Source organism: Lolium perenne, chromosome 5 (assembly GCF_019359855.2).
Source record: "Lolium perenne isolate Kyuss_39 chromosome 5, Kyuss_2.0, whole genome shotgun sequence".
Classification (NCBI taxonomy): Eukaryota; Viridiplantae; Streptophyta; class Magnoliopsida; order Poales; family Poaceae; genus Lolium; species Lolium perenne.
In genome coordinates, this window is record NC_067248.2 from 188541414 (window position 1) to 188556168 (window position 14755).

Below are 14755 nucleotides of genomic sequence, written 5' to 3' on the forward strand. Positions count from 1 at the left end.
AGCCCATCTTAATGGCTATAAAGAAAGCACTTCTTGGGAGATAACCCATGTTTTTATTTTGCTACTGTTTTGTTGTGTCTTGGAAGTTGTTACTACTGTAGCAACCTCTCCTTATCTTTATTTTATTGCATTGTTGTGCCAAGTAAAGTCATTGATAGTAAGATGATACTAGATTTGGATTGCTGCGCAGAAACAGATTTCTTGCTGTCACGAATTTCAATAGGCCTCTCTGTAGGTAACTCAGAAAAATCTGCCAATTTACGTGTGTGATCCTCAGGTATGTACGCAACTTTCATTCAATTTGAGCATTTTCATCTGATCAAGTTAAGTGCCCCTGAAAAATTCGTCTTTACGGACTGTTCTATTTTGACAGATTCTGCCTTTTATTTCACATTGCCTCTTTTGCTATGTTGGATGGATTTCTTTGTTCCATTAACTTTAAGTAGCTTTCGGCAATGTCCAGAAGTGTTAAGAATGATTGTGTCACCTCTGAACATGTGAATTTTTGATTATGCACTAACCCTCTAATGAGTTTGTTTTGAGTTTGGTGTGGAGGAAGTTTTCAAGGATCAAGAGAGGAGGATGATACAATATGATCAAGGAGAGTGAAAACTCTAAGCTTGGGGATGCCCCCGTGGTTCATCCCTGCATATTTCAAGAAGACTCAAGCATCTAAGCTTGGGGATGCCTGATGCTGTCCAGGACTGGCGCGTGGTTGACGAGGGAGGAAATCCCTGTTGTGTAGCTTTCTGGTCCCCGGCAACGGCGCCAGAAAAGTGCTTGATGTCTACTTCCCCCTCCTTTTCCTGTAGACAGTGTTGGGCCTTCAAGAGCAGAGGTTTGTAGAACAGCAGCAAGTTTTCCCTTAAGTGGATCACCCAAGGTTTATCGAACTCAGGGAGGAAGAGGTCAAAGATATCCCTCTCATGCAACCCTGCAACCACAAAGCAAGAAGTCTCTTGTGTCCCCAACACACCTAATAGGTGCACTAGTTCGGCGAAGAGATAGTGAAATACAGGTGGTATAAATAAGTATGAGCAGTAGCAACGGTGCCAGAAAATAGCTTGCTGGCGTGTAGTTGATGGTGGTAGTATTGCAGCAGTAGTAACACAGTAAACAATGAAACAAGCGTAGTAACGCAGCAGTATTTAGGAACAAGGCCTAGGGATTACACTTTCACTAGTGGACACTCTCAACATTGATCACATAACAGAATAGATAAATGCATACTCTACACTCTTGTTGGATGATGAACACATTGCGTAGGATTACACGAACCCTCAATGCCGGAGTTAACAAGCTCCACAATTACTGTTCATATTTTAGTAACCTTGTAGTGTAAGATAGATCAACAGATTAAACCAAGTACTAGCATAGCATGCACACTGTCACCTTCATGCATATGTAGGAGGAATAGATCACATCAATATTATCATAGCAATAGTTAACTTCGCAATCTACAAGAGATCATGATCATAGCATAAACCAAGTACTAACACGGTGCACACACTGTCACCTTTACACACGTGCAGGAGGAATAAAACTACTTTAATAACATTGCTAGAGTAGCACATAGATAAATTGTGATACAAACTCATATGAATCTCAATCATGTAAAGCAGCTCATGAGATTATTGTATTGAGGTACATGGGAGAGATGAACCACATAGCTACCGGTACAGCCCCGAGCCTCGATGGAGAACTACTCCCTCCTCATGGGAGCAGCAGCGGTGATGAAGATGGCGGTGGAGATGGCAGCGGTGTCGATGGAGAAGCCTTCCGGGGCACTTCCCGCTCCGGCAGCGTGCCGGAACAGAGAGTCTGTCCCCGAGATCTTGGCTTCGCGATGGCGGCGGCTGCGGAAGGTTTACGTGGGTTTCGTCCAACGCATCGTGGTTTTCGATCCAGGGGCTTTATATAGGCGAAGAGGCGGCGCAGGAGGGTCGAAGGGCGACGACACCATAGGCGGCGCGGCGGGGCCTGGGCCGCGCCGGCCTATGGTCTGGGGGCCAGTGCCCCCTCTGGTCCTTCCCGGGTGTTCTGGATGCTTCCGGTGAAAATAGGAACTTGGGCGTTGATTTCGTCCGATTCCGAGAATATTTCGTTACTAGGATTTCTGAAACCAAAAACAGCAGAAAACAGGAACTGGCACTTCGGCATCTTGTTAATAGGTTAGTTCCAGAAAGTGCACGAATATGACATAAAGTGTGCATAAAACATGTAGATAACATCAATAATGTGGCATGGAACATAAGAAATTATCGATACGTCGGAGACGTATCAGCATCCCCAAGCTTAGTTCTGCTCGTCCCGAGCAGGTAAAACGATAACACAGATAATTTCTGGAGTGACATGCCATCATAACCTTGATCATACTATTTGTAAAGCATATGTAGTGAATGCAGCGATCAAAACAATGTATATGACATGAGTAAACAAGTGAATCATATAGCAAAGACTTTTCATGAATAGCACTTCAAGACAAGCATCAATAAGTCTTGCATAACAGTTAACTCATAAAGCAATAATTCATAGTAAAGGCATTGAAGCAACACAAAGGAAGATTAAGTTTCAGCGGTTGCTTTCAACTTGTAACATGTACATCTCATGGATATTGTCAACATAGAGTAATATAACAAGTGCAATATGCAAATATGTAGGAATCAATGCACAGTTCACACAAGTGTTTGCTTCTTGGGATGGAGAGAAATAGGTGAACTGACTCAACATAAAAGTAAAAGAATGGTCCTCATAGAGGAAAAGCATCGATTGCTATATTTGTGCTAGAGCTTTGATTTTGAAAACATGAAACAATTTTGTCAACGGTAGTAATAAAGCATATGTATCATGTAAATTATATCTTACAAGTTGCAAGCCTCATGCATAGTATACTAATAGTGCCCGCACCTTGTCCTAATTAGCTTGGACTACCGGATCATCACAATGCACATGTTTTGACCAAGTGTCACAAAGGGGTACCTCTATGCCGCCTGTACAAAGGTCTAAGGAGAAAGCTCGCATTGGATTTCTCGCTATTGATTATTCTCAACTTAGACATCCATACCGGGACAACATAGACAACAGATAATGGACTCCTCTTTTATGCATAAGCATGTAACAACAATTAATAATTTTCTCATTTGAGATTGAGGATATATGTCCAAAACTGAAACTTCCACCATGGATCATGGCTTTAGTTAGCGGCCCAATGTTCTTCTCTAACAATATGCATGCTTAACCATAAGGTGGTAGATCGCTCTTACTTCAAACAAGACGGACATGCATAGCAACTCACATGATATTCAACAAAGAATAGTTGATGGCGTCCCCAGAAACATGGTTATCGCATAACAAGCAACTTAATAAGAGATAAAGTGCATAAGTACATATTCAATACCACAATAGTTTTTAAGCTATTTGTCCCATGAGCTATATATTGCAAAGGTGAATGATGGAATTTTAAAGGTAGCACTCAAGCAATTTACTTTGGAATGGCGGAGAAATACCATGTAGTAGGTAGGTATGGTGGACACAAATGGCATAGTAGTTGGCTCAAGTATTTTGGATGCATGAGAAGTATTCCCTCTCGATACAAGGTTTAGGCTAGCAAGGTTATTTGAAACAAACACAAGGATGAACCGGTGCAGCAAAACTCACATAAAAGACATATTGAAAACATTATAAGACTCTACACCGTCTTCCTTGTTGTTCAAACTAAATACTAGAAATTATCTAGACCTTAGAGAAACCAAATATGCAAACCAAATTTTAGCATGCTCTATGTATTTCTTCATTAATGGGTGCAAAGCATATGATGCAAGAGCTTAAACATGAGCACAACAATTGCCAAGTATCACATTACCCAAGACATTTATAGCAATTACTACATGTATCATTTTCCAATTCCAACCATATAACAATTTAACGAAGAAGGAACTTCGCCATGAATACTATGAGTAGAAACTAAGGACATACTTGTCCATGTGCTACAGCGGAGCGTGTCTCTCTCCCATAAAGTGAATGCTAGGATCCATTTTATTCAAACAAAACAAAAACAAACAGACGCTCCAAGTAAAGTACATAAGATGTGACTGAATAAAAATATAGTTTCAAGAGAAGGAACCTGATAATTTGTCTATGAAGAAGGGGATGCCTTGGGCATCCCCAAGCTTAGACGCTTGAGTCTTCTTAGAATATGCAGGGGTGAACCACCGGGGCATCCCCAAGCTTAGAGCTTTCACTCTTCTTGATCATAGTATATCATCCTCCTCTCTTGATCCTTGAAAACTTCCTCCACACCAAACTCGAAACAAACTCATTAGAGGGTTAGTGCACAATAAAAATTAACATGTTCAGAGGTGACACAATCATTCTTAACACTTCTGGACATTGCATAAAGCTACTGGACATTGGTGGATCAAAGAAATTCATCCAGCATAGCAAAAGAGGCAATGCGAAATAAAAGGCAGAATCTGTCAAAACAGAACAGTTCATATTGACGAATTTTAAAATGGCACCAGACTTGATCAAATGAAAATGCCCAAATTGAATGAAAGTTGCGTACATATCTGAGGATCATGCACGTAAATTGGCTTAATTTTCTGAGCTACCTACAGGGAGGTAGACCCAGATTCGTGACAGCAAAGAAATCTGGAACTGCGCAGTAATCCAAATCTAGTACTTACTTTTCTATCAACGGCTTAACTTGGCACAATAAAACACTAAACTAAGATAAGGAGAGGTTGCTACAGTAGTAAACAACTTCCAAGACGCAAAATAAAAACAAAGTACTGTAGCAAAATAACACATGGGTTATCTCCCAAGAAGTTCTTTCTTTATAGCCATTAAGATGGGCTCAGCAGTTTTAATGATGCACTCGCAAGAAATAGTATTTGAAGCAAAAAGAGAGCATCCAGAGGCAAATTCAAAACTCATTTAAGTCTAACATGCTTTCTATGCATAGGAATCTTGTAAATAAACAAGTTCATTAAGAGCAAAGTAACAAGCATAGGAAGATAAAACAAGTGTAGTTTCAAAAATTTCAGCACATAGAGAGGTGTTTTAGTAACATGAAAATTTCTACAACCATATTTTCCTCTCTCATAATAACTTTCAGTAGTGTCATGAGCAAACTCAACAATATAACTATCACATAAAGCATTCTTATCATGAGTCTCATGCATAAAATTATTACTCTCCACATAAGCATAACCACTTTTATTAGATGTAGTGGGAGCAAATTCAACAAAGTAGCTATCATTATTATTCTCATCAAGTGTTGGAGGCATAGTATAATCACAACAAAATTTACTCTCCATAGTAGGTGGCACCAAAAGACCACTATCATTATAATCATCATATATGGGAGGCAAAGTATCGTCAAAGAAAATTTTCTCCTCAATGCTTGGGGGACTAAAAATATCATGCAAACCAGCTTCCCCAAGCTTAGAACTTTCTATATCATTATCAACAATGGTGTTCAAAGCGTTCATACTAATATTACTACCAGCATGCAAATAAGATTCCATAGGTTTTTTAATTTTCGCATCAAAAAATCCATGTTTTAAATCAGGAAATAGAGTAAAAATCTCATTGTTGTCCATTATGCCTTACTAGTGTAAACAAGAAACAAAAAGATGCAATTGCAGGATCTAAAGGAAATAGCTTCGAGTACTTACGACGCCGGAAAATAGCTTAGTAGCCGAGATCCGGAGTGTGAGTACCTTTTACCTTTCCTCCCCGGCAACGGCGCCAGAAAATACTTGATGCTGTCCAGGACTGGCGCGTGGTTGACGAGGGAGGAAATCCCTGTTGTGTAGCTTTCTGGTCCCCGGCAACGGCACCAGAAAAGTGCTTGATGTCTACTTCCCCTCCTTTTCCTGTAGACAGTGTTGGGCCTCCAAGAGCAGAGGTTTGTAGAACAGCAGCAAGTTTTCCCTTAAGTGGATCACCCAAGGTTTATCGAACTCAGGGAGGAAGAGGTCAAAGATATCCCTCTCATGCAACCCTGCAACCACAAAGCATGAAGTCTCTTGTGTCCCCAACACACCTAATAGGTGCACTAGTTCGGCGAAGAGATAGTGAAATACAGGTGGTATAAATAAGTATGAGCAGTAGCAACGGTGCCAGAAAATAGCTTGCTGGCGTGTAGTTGATGGTGGTAGTATTGCGTGAGTAGTAACACAAAGAAAACGATTAAACAAGCAGTAGTAACGCAGCAGTATTTAGGAACAAGGCCTAGGGATTACACTTTCACTAGTGGACACTCTCAACATTGATCACATAACAGAATAGATAAATGCATACTCTACACTCTTGTTGGATGATGAACACATTGCGTAGGATTACACGAACCCTCAATACCGGAGTTAACAAGCTCCACAATTACTGTTCATATTTTAGTAACCTTGTAGTGTAAGATAGATCAACAGATTAAACCAAGTACTAGCATAGCATGCACACTGTCACCTTCATGCATATGTAGGAGGAATAGATCACATCAATATTATCATAGCAATAGTTAACTTCGCAATCTACAAGAGATCATGATCATAGCATAAACCAAGTACTAACACGGTGCACACACTGTCACCTTTACACACGTGCAGGAGGAATAAAACTACTTTAATAACATTGCTAGAGTAGCACATAGATAAATTGTGATACAAACTCATATGAATCTCAATCATGTAAAGCAGCTCATGAGATTATTGTATTGAGGTACTTAGGAGAGATGAACCACATAGCTACCGGTACAGCCCCGAGCCTCGATGGAGAACTACTCCCTCCTCATGGGAGCAGCAGCGGTGATGAAGATGGCGGTGGAGATGGCAGCGGTGTCGATGGAGAAGCCTTCCGGGGGCACTTCCCCGCTCCGGCAGCGTGCCGGAACAGAGAGTCCTGTCCCCCAGATCTTGGCTTCGCGATGGCGGCGGCTCTGGAAGGTTTCTGTGGGTTTCGTCCAACGCATCAGGGTTTTCGATCCAGGGGCTTTATATAGGCGAAGAGGCGGCGCAGGAGGGTCGAAGGGGCGACGACACCATAGGGCGGCGTGGCCAGGGCCTGGGCCGCGCCGGCCTATGGTGCAGGGGCCCAGTGCCCCCTCCGGTCCTTCCCGGGTGTTCGGATGCTTCCGGTGAAAATAGGAACTTGGGCGTTGATTTCGTCCGATTCGAGAATATTTCGTTACTAGGATTTACGAAACCAAAAACAGTAAAACAGAGGCGACACTTCGGCATCTTGTTAATAGGTTAGTTCCAGAAAATGCACGAATATGACATAAAGTGTGCATAAAACATGTAGATAACATCAATAATGTGGCATGGAACATAAGAAATTATCGATACGTCGGAGACGTATCAATGCCCAAGGCATCCCCTTCTTCATCGACAACTTATCAGGTCACCTCTAGTGAAACTATATTTTTATTCCGTCACATCTTATGTGCTTTACTTGGAGCGTCTGTTTGTTTTTGTTTTTGTTTTTATTTGAATAAAATCGGATCCTAGCATTCCTTGTGTGGGAGAGAGACACACTCCGCTGTTTCGTATGAACACATATGTTCTTAGCTTTACTTTTAATGTTCTTGGCGAAGGTTGAAACTGCTTCGTTCATTGTTATATGGTTGGAAACAGAAAATGCTGCATGTGGTAATTGGTATAATGTCTTGAATAATTTGATACTTGACAATTGTTGTGCTCATATAGATCATGTTTAAGCTCTTGGATCATGTACTTTACACCTATTAATGAAGAACTACATAGAGCTTGTTAAAATTTGGTTTGCATGATTGGTCTCTCTAGAGTCTAGATATTTTCTGGTTAAGGTGTTTGAACAACAAGGAGACAATGTAGAGTCTTATAATGCCTGCAATATGTTCTTATGTAAGTTTTGCTGTACCGTTTTATACTTGAGTTTGCTTCAAACAACCTTGCTAGTCTAAGCCTTGTATTGAGAGGGGTTACTTCTCGTGCATCCAAAACCTTGAGCCAAAAACCATGCCATTTGTGTCCACCATACCTACCTACTACATGGTATTTCGCTACCATTCCAAAGTAAATTACTTGAGTGCTACCTTTAAAATTCTATTCTTTGCCTTTACAATATATAGCTCATGGGAAAATAGCCTTAAAAACTATTGTGGTGAAGAATATGTAGCTATGTATCTTATTTCTTATAAGTTGCTTGTTGAGCGGTAACCATGCTTCTGGGGATGCCACCAACTAATACACCTTTGTTGAATATCATGTGAGTTGCTATGCATGTTCGTCTTGTCTGAAGTAAGGGTGATTTATCATGATCAAATGGTTTGAGTATGCATATTGTTAGAGAAGAACATTGGGCCGCTAACTAAAGCCATGAATCATGGTGGAAGTTTCAGTTTGGACAATCAATCCTCAATCTCTTATGAGAATATTATCTGTTGTTGAATGCTTATGCATTAAAGAGGAGTCCATTATCTGTTGTCTATGTTGTCCCGGTATGGATGTCTAAGTTGAGAATAATCAAAAAGCGAGAAATCCAATGCGAACTTTCTCCTTAGACCTTTGTACAGGCGGCATAGAGGTACCCCTTTGTGACACTTGGCTGAAACATATGTTATGCAATGATAATCCATGTTAATCCAAGCTAATTAGGACAAGGTGTGAGCACTATTGGTATACTATGCATGAGGCTTGCAACTTATAGGATATCTTATACATAACACATATGATTTATTACTACCGTTGACAAAATTGTTTCTATGTTTTCAAAATGAAAAGCTCTAGCACAAAAATAGTAATCCATGCTTCCCTCTGCGAAGGGTCATTCTTTTACTTTATGTTGAGTCAGTTCACCTACTTCTTTCTATCTTAGAAGCAAACACTTGTATGAACTGTGTGCATTGATTCTTACATGTTTACCTATTGCACTTGTTATATTACTTTGTCTTGACAATTATCCATGAGATATATATGTTGAAGTTGAAAGCAACTGCTGAAACTTATATCTTCCTTTGTGTTGTTTCAAAACTTTCTACTAAGAATCTATTGCTTTATGAGTTAACTCTTATGCAAGTCTTATTGATGCTTGTCTTGAAATTACTATTCATGAAAAGTCTTTGCTATATGATTCAGTTGTTTATTCATTGTCTTTACCATTGCTTCGAATCGCTGCATTCATCTCATATGCTTTACAATAGTATTGATCAAGATTATGATAGCATGTCACTTCAGAAATTATCCTTGTTATCGTTTACCTACTCGAGGGCGAGTAGGAACTAAGCTTGGGGATGCTTGATACATCTCAAACGTATCTATAATTTCTTATGTTCCATGCTACTTTGATGATGATACTCACATGTTTTATACACACTTTATGTCATTATTATGCATTTTCCGGAACTAACCTATTAACGAGATGCCGAAGTGCAAGTTCCTGTTTTCTGCTATTTTTGGTTTCAGAAATCCTAGTAAGGAAATATTCTCAGAATTGGACGAAATCAAGGCCCACGATCTTATATTTCCACGAAGCTTCCAGAACACCGAAGAGGGACCAGAGGGGAGGCCCAGGGCCCCCACACGCCATGGCGGCGCGGCCAGAGGGGGGGGCCCCTGGTGTGTGTCCCCTCCAGACCCTTTCCGACTCCGCCTCTTTGCCTATTTAAGCCTTCGTGACCTAAAACTTCGACACGAATAAGCCACGATACGAGAAAAGTTCCAGAGCCGCCGCCATCGCGAAGCCAAGATTCGGGGGACAGAAGTCTCTGTTCCGGCACGCCGCCGGGACGGGGAATTGCCCCCGGAGTCATCTCCATCGACGCCACCGCCATCTTCATCGCCATCGCTGTCACCTATGATGAGGAGGGAGTAGTTCTCCCCCGAGGCTAAGGGCTGTACCGTAGCTATGTGGTTCATCGCTCTCTCCCATGTGATCTTTATGTGATCATGAGCTTTGTGATCTAGTTGAATATCATCTATGAGCTACTCTAGTGATGTTATTAAAGTAGTCTATTCCTCCTCCATGATGTAATGTTGACAGTGTGTGCATCATGTAGTACTTGGTATAAGCTATGATTATGATCTCTTGTACTCCCTCCGTCCCGCGGAAAGTGTCGGACGACGTTTTGCGAAAACCCCCTCGGCGAAATCCCGACAAGCCCAGCAGTCCACACATCTTCTTCCTCTCGCTCGCTCCGCTCACCCATCTCGCGCACCGCGCAGAGCCCCGACGCTGCTCCCCCTCCACCGTCTAGCGCCGCCGTACGGCTCGACCTTGCTGCTCCCGTCCGCCTTCTAGCTCACCCTAGCCGCTCCCCTCCGCCGTCTGGATACCCCGCACTGCGAAGGTTAGATTTTTTCTGCCCAAGATTGGATTTTGTTGTACAATACACCGCCGCTCTCTTGCTTCCCCATGCCGCCTTGCTAGATCTGAAAGCAACGGTGGTCGATATGATCCCCAGCGGCGAGGAGGAACTCCAGGTCGCCATCCTCGTTCTTCACCATCGGTCCATCGCCACCGATAAGGGAGAGAAGATGGCCACCGTCGTGGAGAGGATCTGGGAGTCGGTCTTCCCCATCCGCGGCATCACGCATCCAACTTCTGGGTGCACACTTGGGCCACTCGGCGCAATATCTAGACCCACCCCTGACCCCAGCTAGTTGCAGCTTTGAAGAAAATGGAGAACCAGCGCGAGAACCTGACAGAGACTAAGGCCAAAGCAAACAGGAAGATGAGGTAATCCTAGTTCAGCAATGTATTATCCTGTGACCAATGTCTTCTGCAATGGTCATACCTGCTTGCTTCTACCTGTATTCTGATGTTTGTCTCTGCTGTCAAGTGTCAAGTGAAGAAATTCTGTATTCTTTTATCTTCACACGATTGTAGAAATTAGGGGAGAGATTTGAACAACAGGATAGTTGAAGAGATAGCAGAATAGTTGCAGAGATTTGAGTACATTCTGTTTGTGAGAGAACCTGTAGGATAGTATCAACACCTAACGTTTTGACACACTGATGTGTCTGATAGCTGAATTCGTATCATGTGTAGGTTCTTGTTGCAGTTCGATTCCTTGAAGGAAAGCCTTATACCATGTGGTGATGATGGTATCCTGTCCCATGCTGTTGCTCATGTTGCTTCTACAATCAAGGTGTGTTAATGCAAGTAACTTTTTACAACTCAAAAAGAAATTACTCATGTCACAATTGTTTATGGGTTCCTTACCCTCCCCTAAGATTACAGCTGATGTACCTGATGCTAGGGCCAACTGTACGCAATATTCTTACTTATAATCAAATACCTTCTGCAATGGCCCTTCCTCTGGGGAAAATCTTTCATTATATTCTCCTATTGTTATTAATAAGATTATCACTTGCTCAAACAGAGCAAAGTTGCAACTTAGACTTTATTCTGAAAAAGTGTATGTTAACGACTTAGCAAGATGACTAGCTAATCGTGTATTGAATATATCACTCTTATAAGGAGGTATACGTATCTTCTGCCTGGTTCCATATGTACTGCTACCTTGTGTTATGTTTGGCTCAGATTATGCTGCTGTAGTACTGAAACCAGAGTGCGGAGTAACTTGCTTAGCATTATATTGACAAATTGTTAGAAAGTTGGCCATTGCTTCCAGCTAGTGCAGTGCAAGTTTGAATAGGTTGCCTAGAACAGTTTAGCTCTGGCAAGGAATAGCTGAAACTGAACTTGAACCTGCTTGCGCTGCCATGATTTCTAAAGCGAGTTCACACTTTCCTGAAACTGAATACACAATGTGGATAGAAAATCATGCCATACTTGAGATTGAGATAGAGATAGCCGGAGAGGTAGTGCCAGTGCTGTTCCTTGCCTTCTTTGTGTTTGCTCTAGTGTGTGAGATCGACTGTTGGCATGGAGTCGTGATTAAATGGTTTACAGGTCGCATGTCTCGTGTCCGACAGAGGACTTGCTAGTCTCATGTCTCATGCTTTATGTCTCATGTCTCATGTTGCGATTAAAATTATTGGTCCTGAGCACTGATCTACTGCTAGTCCCATGTCTCATTTTAATACTTCAGGTCTTGCTACGTATTGAGTACTGACATTATTAGAGTTGTATGATCGATAGGCCAATAACCTTGCATTACGCTTTGCACACTTATAACAAGAACATGCACATGAATATCGTAGCCTGTTTATTTGAAACTGCAACATGCACATTAATTCGCTCATTGTCTTCTTTGTTTTCTAACTTTGAGTTATTGCACTTCTGCAAATTTACCAGGTACTTGCAAGTGAATCCAATGCATGAAAAAACTGGTTCTGGAACTCCATATGTTGCTCTTTTTCTTAAGCTATCTAGAGAAAAGCTGAAGCAAGGTAATATTCGCAATGATGTTCCTACCCATGAGCTAATGTTTGCAATGATCTTCAACTGAACATAGCAATGCCAGTGTAGAACTATACAAGAAGACCTCAATCCATGTCGAGCTGGAGCTGCCGACGATACGGGGAGCAGGTCTTTCCCTCCCTGCTGCAGCACGGACCTGGCTGCAAGCTGCTATGTCCGCGGTGCCGGTGGCGACGAGCACATCGAGCAGGTTGGTGGTAAATGACATAGGATAGCATAAGGACTGAAACAAATATCTTCCATCAATACTGTCTATTTCAAGACTGCTGCCCACAATACCAGATTGGTGGTAAACTGCATCTCAACCTCATATACGGACAGTTGGAAAGAACAAAACATCACACCTGCATTATTTCTGCAGTACACCTACACCAAAGCCAGATACAGTGCATGGGAACTGCATGTAAAACTATCAACTAGGTTAAAGAAAATTGCTATGAGAGTCACCGTTTGTGGCTTCGGACAGATGGACTCCTGTGGTTAAGTATCAATTCAACCGAGGTAAATGAAATATATCTCAACAGCAACGATTTAGTGGGAGGATTCACGAAAGGGCTGTGTCAAGACGACTACATGGCGCTACAATGTTCAGAGCACTTCTTCCCCAATAACTGAGGCCACATACCAATCAAATCTAGTCTAGTAAGAACCAGAACTACCACGTGGTGAGAGATACATGCAAAGGGGTTGAGAGAGCTAACCATGGGCGGATATGACGACGGGCCACCAAACCAAGGGCGCCACGATTGGTTCAGCGGAGGCGACGCGTCGGAACCAGCACAGGCGGCGGCGCAGGTTCAGCATGCCGGGGCGCCGTGAAGGATTGAGTGCCGGCGGCGCACCGAAGTCAGCACAGGTGGCGACTCCATGGATTCAGCAGGCGCTCCGCGGCGGATTCACCACAGCGGACAGACGCGGCCATGGCGATTGCGTTCGGGGAGGGCAAGCCGGGGAGGAGAGCGGGACAGATCAAAGAAAAGCAAGGAAATTTAGCGGCGGCGAGGTGATGGAAGGAGGGGATCTGGAGATGATTTTGGCGGCCGTGGGCGGGCATCCGGGGATGATTTTGACGGCCTCGAGCGGGAGGAGAGAAGGGGAATGGGCCCGGACCAAAACTTGGCGAAATTTTCCACTTGGCGCGCCCATTTTTTTGAACATTCCAACAAGTGGGCCTAGAAGAGCACTGCTGAAATAATAAGGCGCGATTTACTTGGGCAATAGTCGAACTTTTTTTTTGCGAAAGGCAACATTGAAATACGAAAGAATGGACGTCTCTTTACCTAGAGCATACATAAAGATTCCAAGTAAAAAAAATTAACTTTTTTTCACTCAGTTCTTTTTTACCTAGACTTTACTATTTATTTGTTTTTAACCCTATAAGGATACAATTTAGCTCTACGTAAATGTTATAGTTCTAGGTAAACTGTAGATTTTTAGTAGTGCAGGCAGGCACAGTTTCTTTCATGCAGGGTTGGGCAGGCCCGCGTGCCTCACTCCAGAATATAGCATGGTCCGTGAGTATTCCATATTTGGCCTAGCGGCACGAAAGCCATTTTGGTTCGAGCTCAAAGCCATTGCTCTTGTTCAAAAGACAAGTGAGACTCAAATCTATCACCAATTGGAACCTAGTGAACTGGTGGGTGAACTACTCTTCTCGTTTGCGAATAGGGTTAGAACCCTGCATGTTTTGAGTTTCCATGTAATACCTCTATAAATCGTGAGAAAAAAAGTATAATACATAAAGAAAAAATCAGGAGAGATAGGACACGGTATAGAATATTGTTGCAATATCTTGCTCCTTATTTGCAACACTAGGGGATTGTGGCAATATCTTATACATATTACCATGGATGCATAATTTTCCACAATATGTAATAGTTATTGCAACACAATGAAGTTGAGGCAAAAACTCGTCCTATTACAACCAATACATATTTTGTCGCAATAGGAAGCTATTTTTTGCAACAATATCTATAACTAGCACCACATGTCAAAATTGTTGAACTATATGTCCAAATATTACCACAAAGATTTATTTTGTTGCAATACCTACTATCTATTGCAACAAAATGACTAATTCACGCAACGCAACGTAATTGTCGCAATATCGGTGCCATATTACAACGATGATGCAACTTGTGGCAATACGTGCCTTCTATTGCAACAAAACTTTTACTTAGCGCGACGATACGAAACTATGGCAATATATGGAGCCTATTACCACGAACTAGAATTTTGTGGTAATATTGCATTTTATTGCAACAAAAGACGGCCGTTGCAAATTTTATTATTGCAATAGATGGGAATCCTTGTAGTGATGTTGCGGCTGCAGAAGGCAAGCGGCAGAGCGGGGAGCTGCAGCTTCTGCGATATGATGCCTGATACGTCT

At 42.2% G+C, this 14755-nt stretch overlaps 1 long non-coding RNA gene across 1 annotated transcript; it reads right to left on the bottom strand.

Moving 5' to 3' along the window:
- Nucleotides 1-12264: 12264 nt before the first annotated feature.
- On the bottom strand, nucleotides 12265-13470 carry LOC127301261 (uncharacterized). The gene is made up of 2 exons (XR_007851954.2): nucleotides 13068-13470; nucleotides 12265-12589 (listed from the first exon to the last, which is right to left on the bottom strand). It is a non-coding gene; the product is annotated as an uncharacterized lncRNA (long non-coding RNA).
- Nucleotides 13471-14755: the final 1285 nt, after the last annotated feature.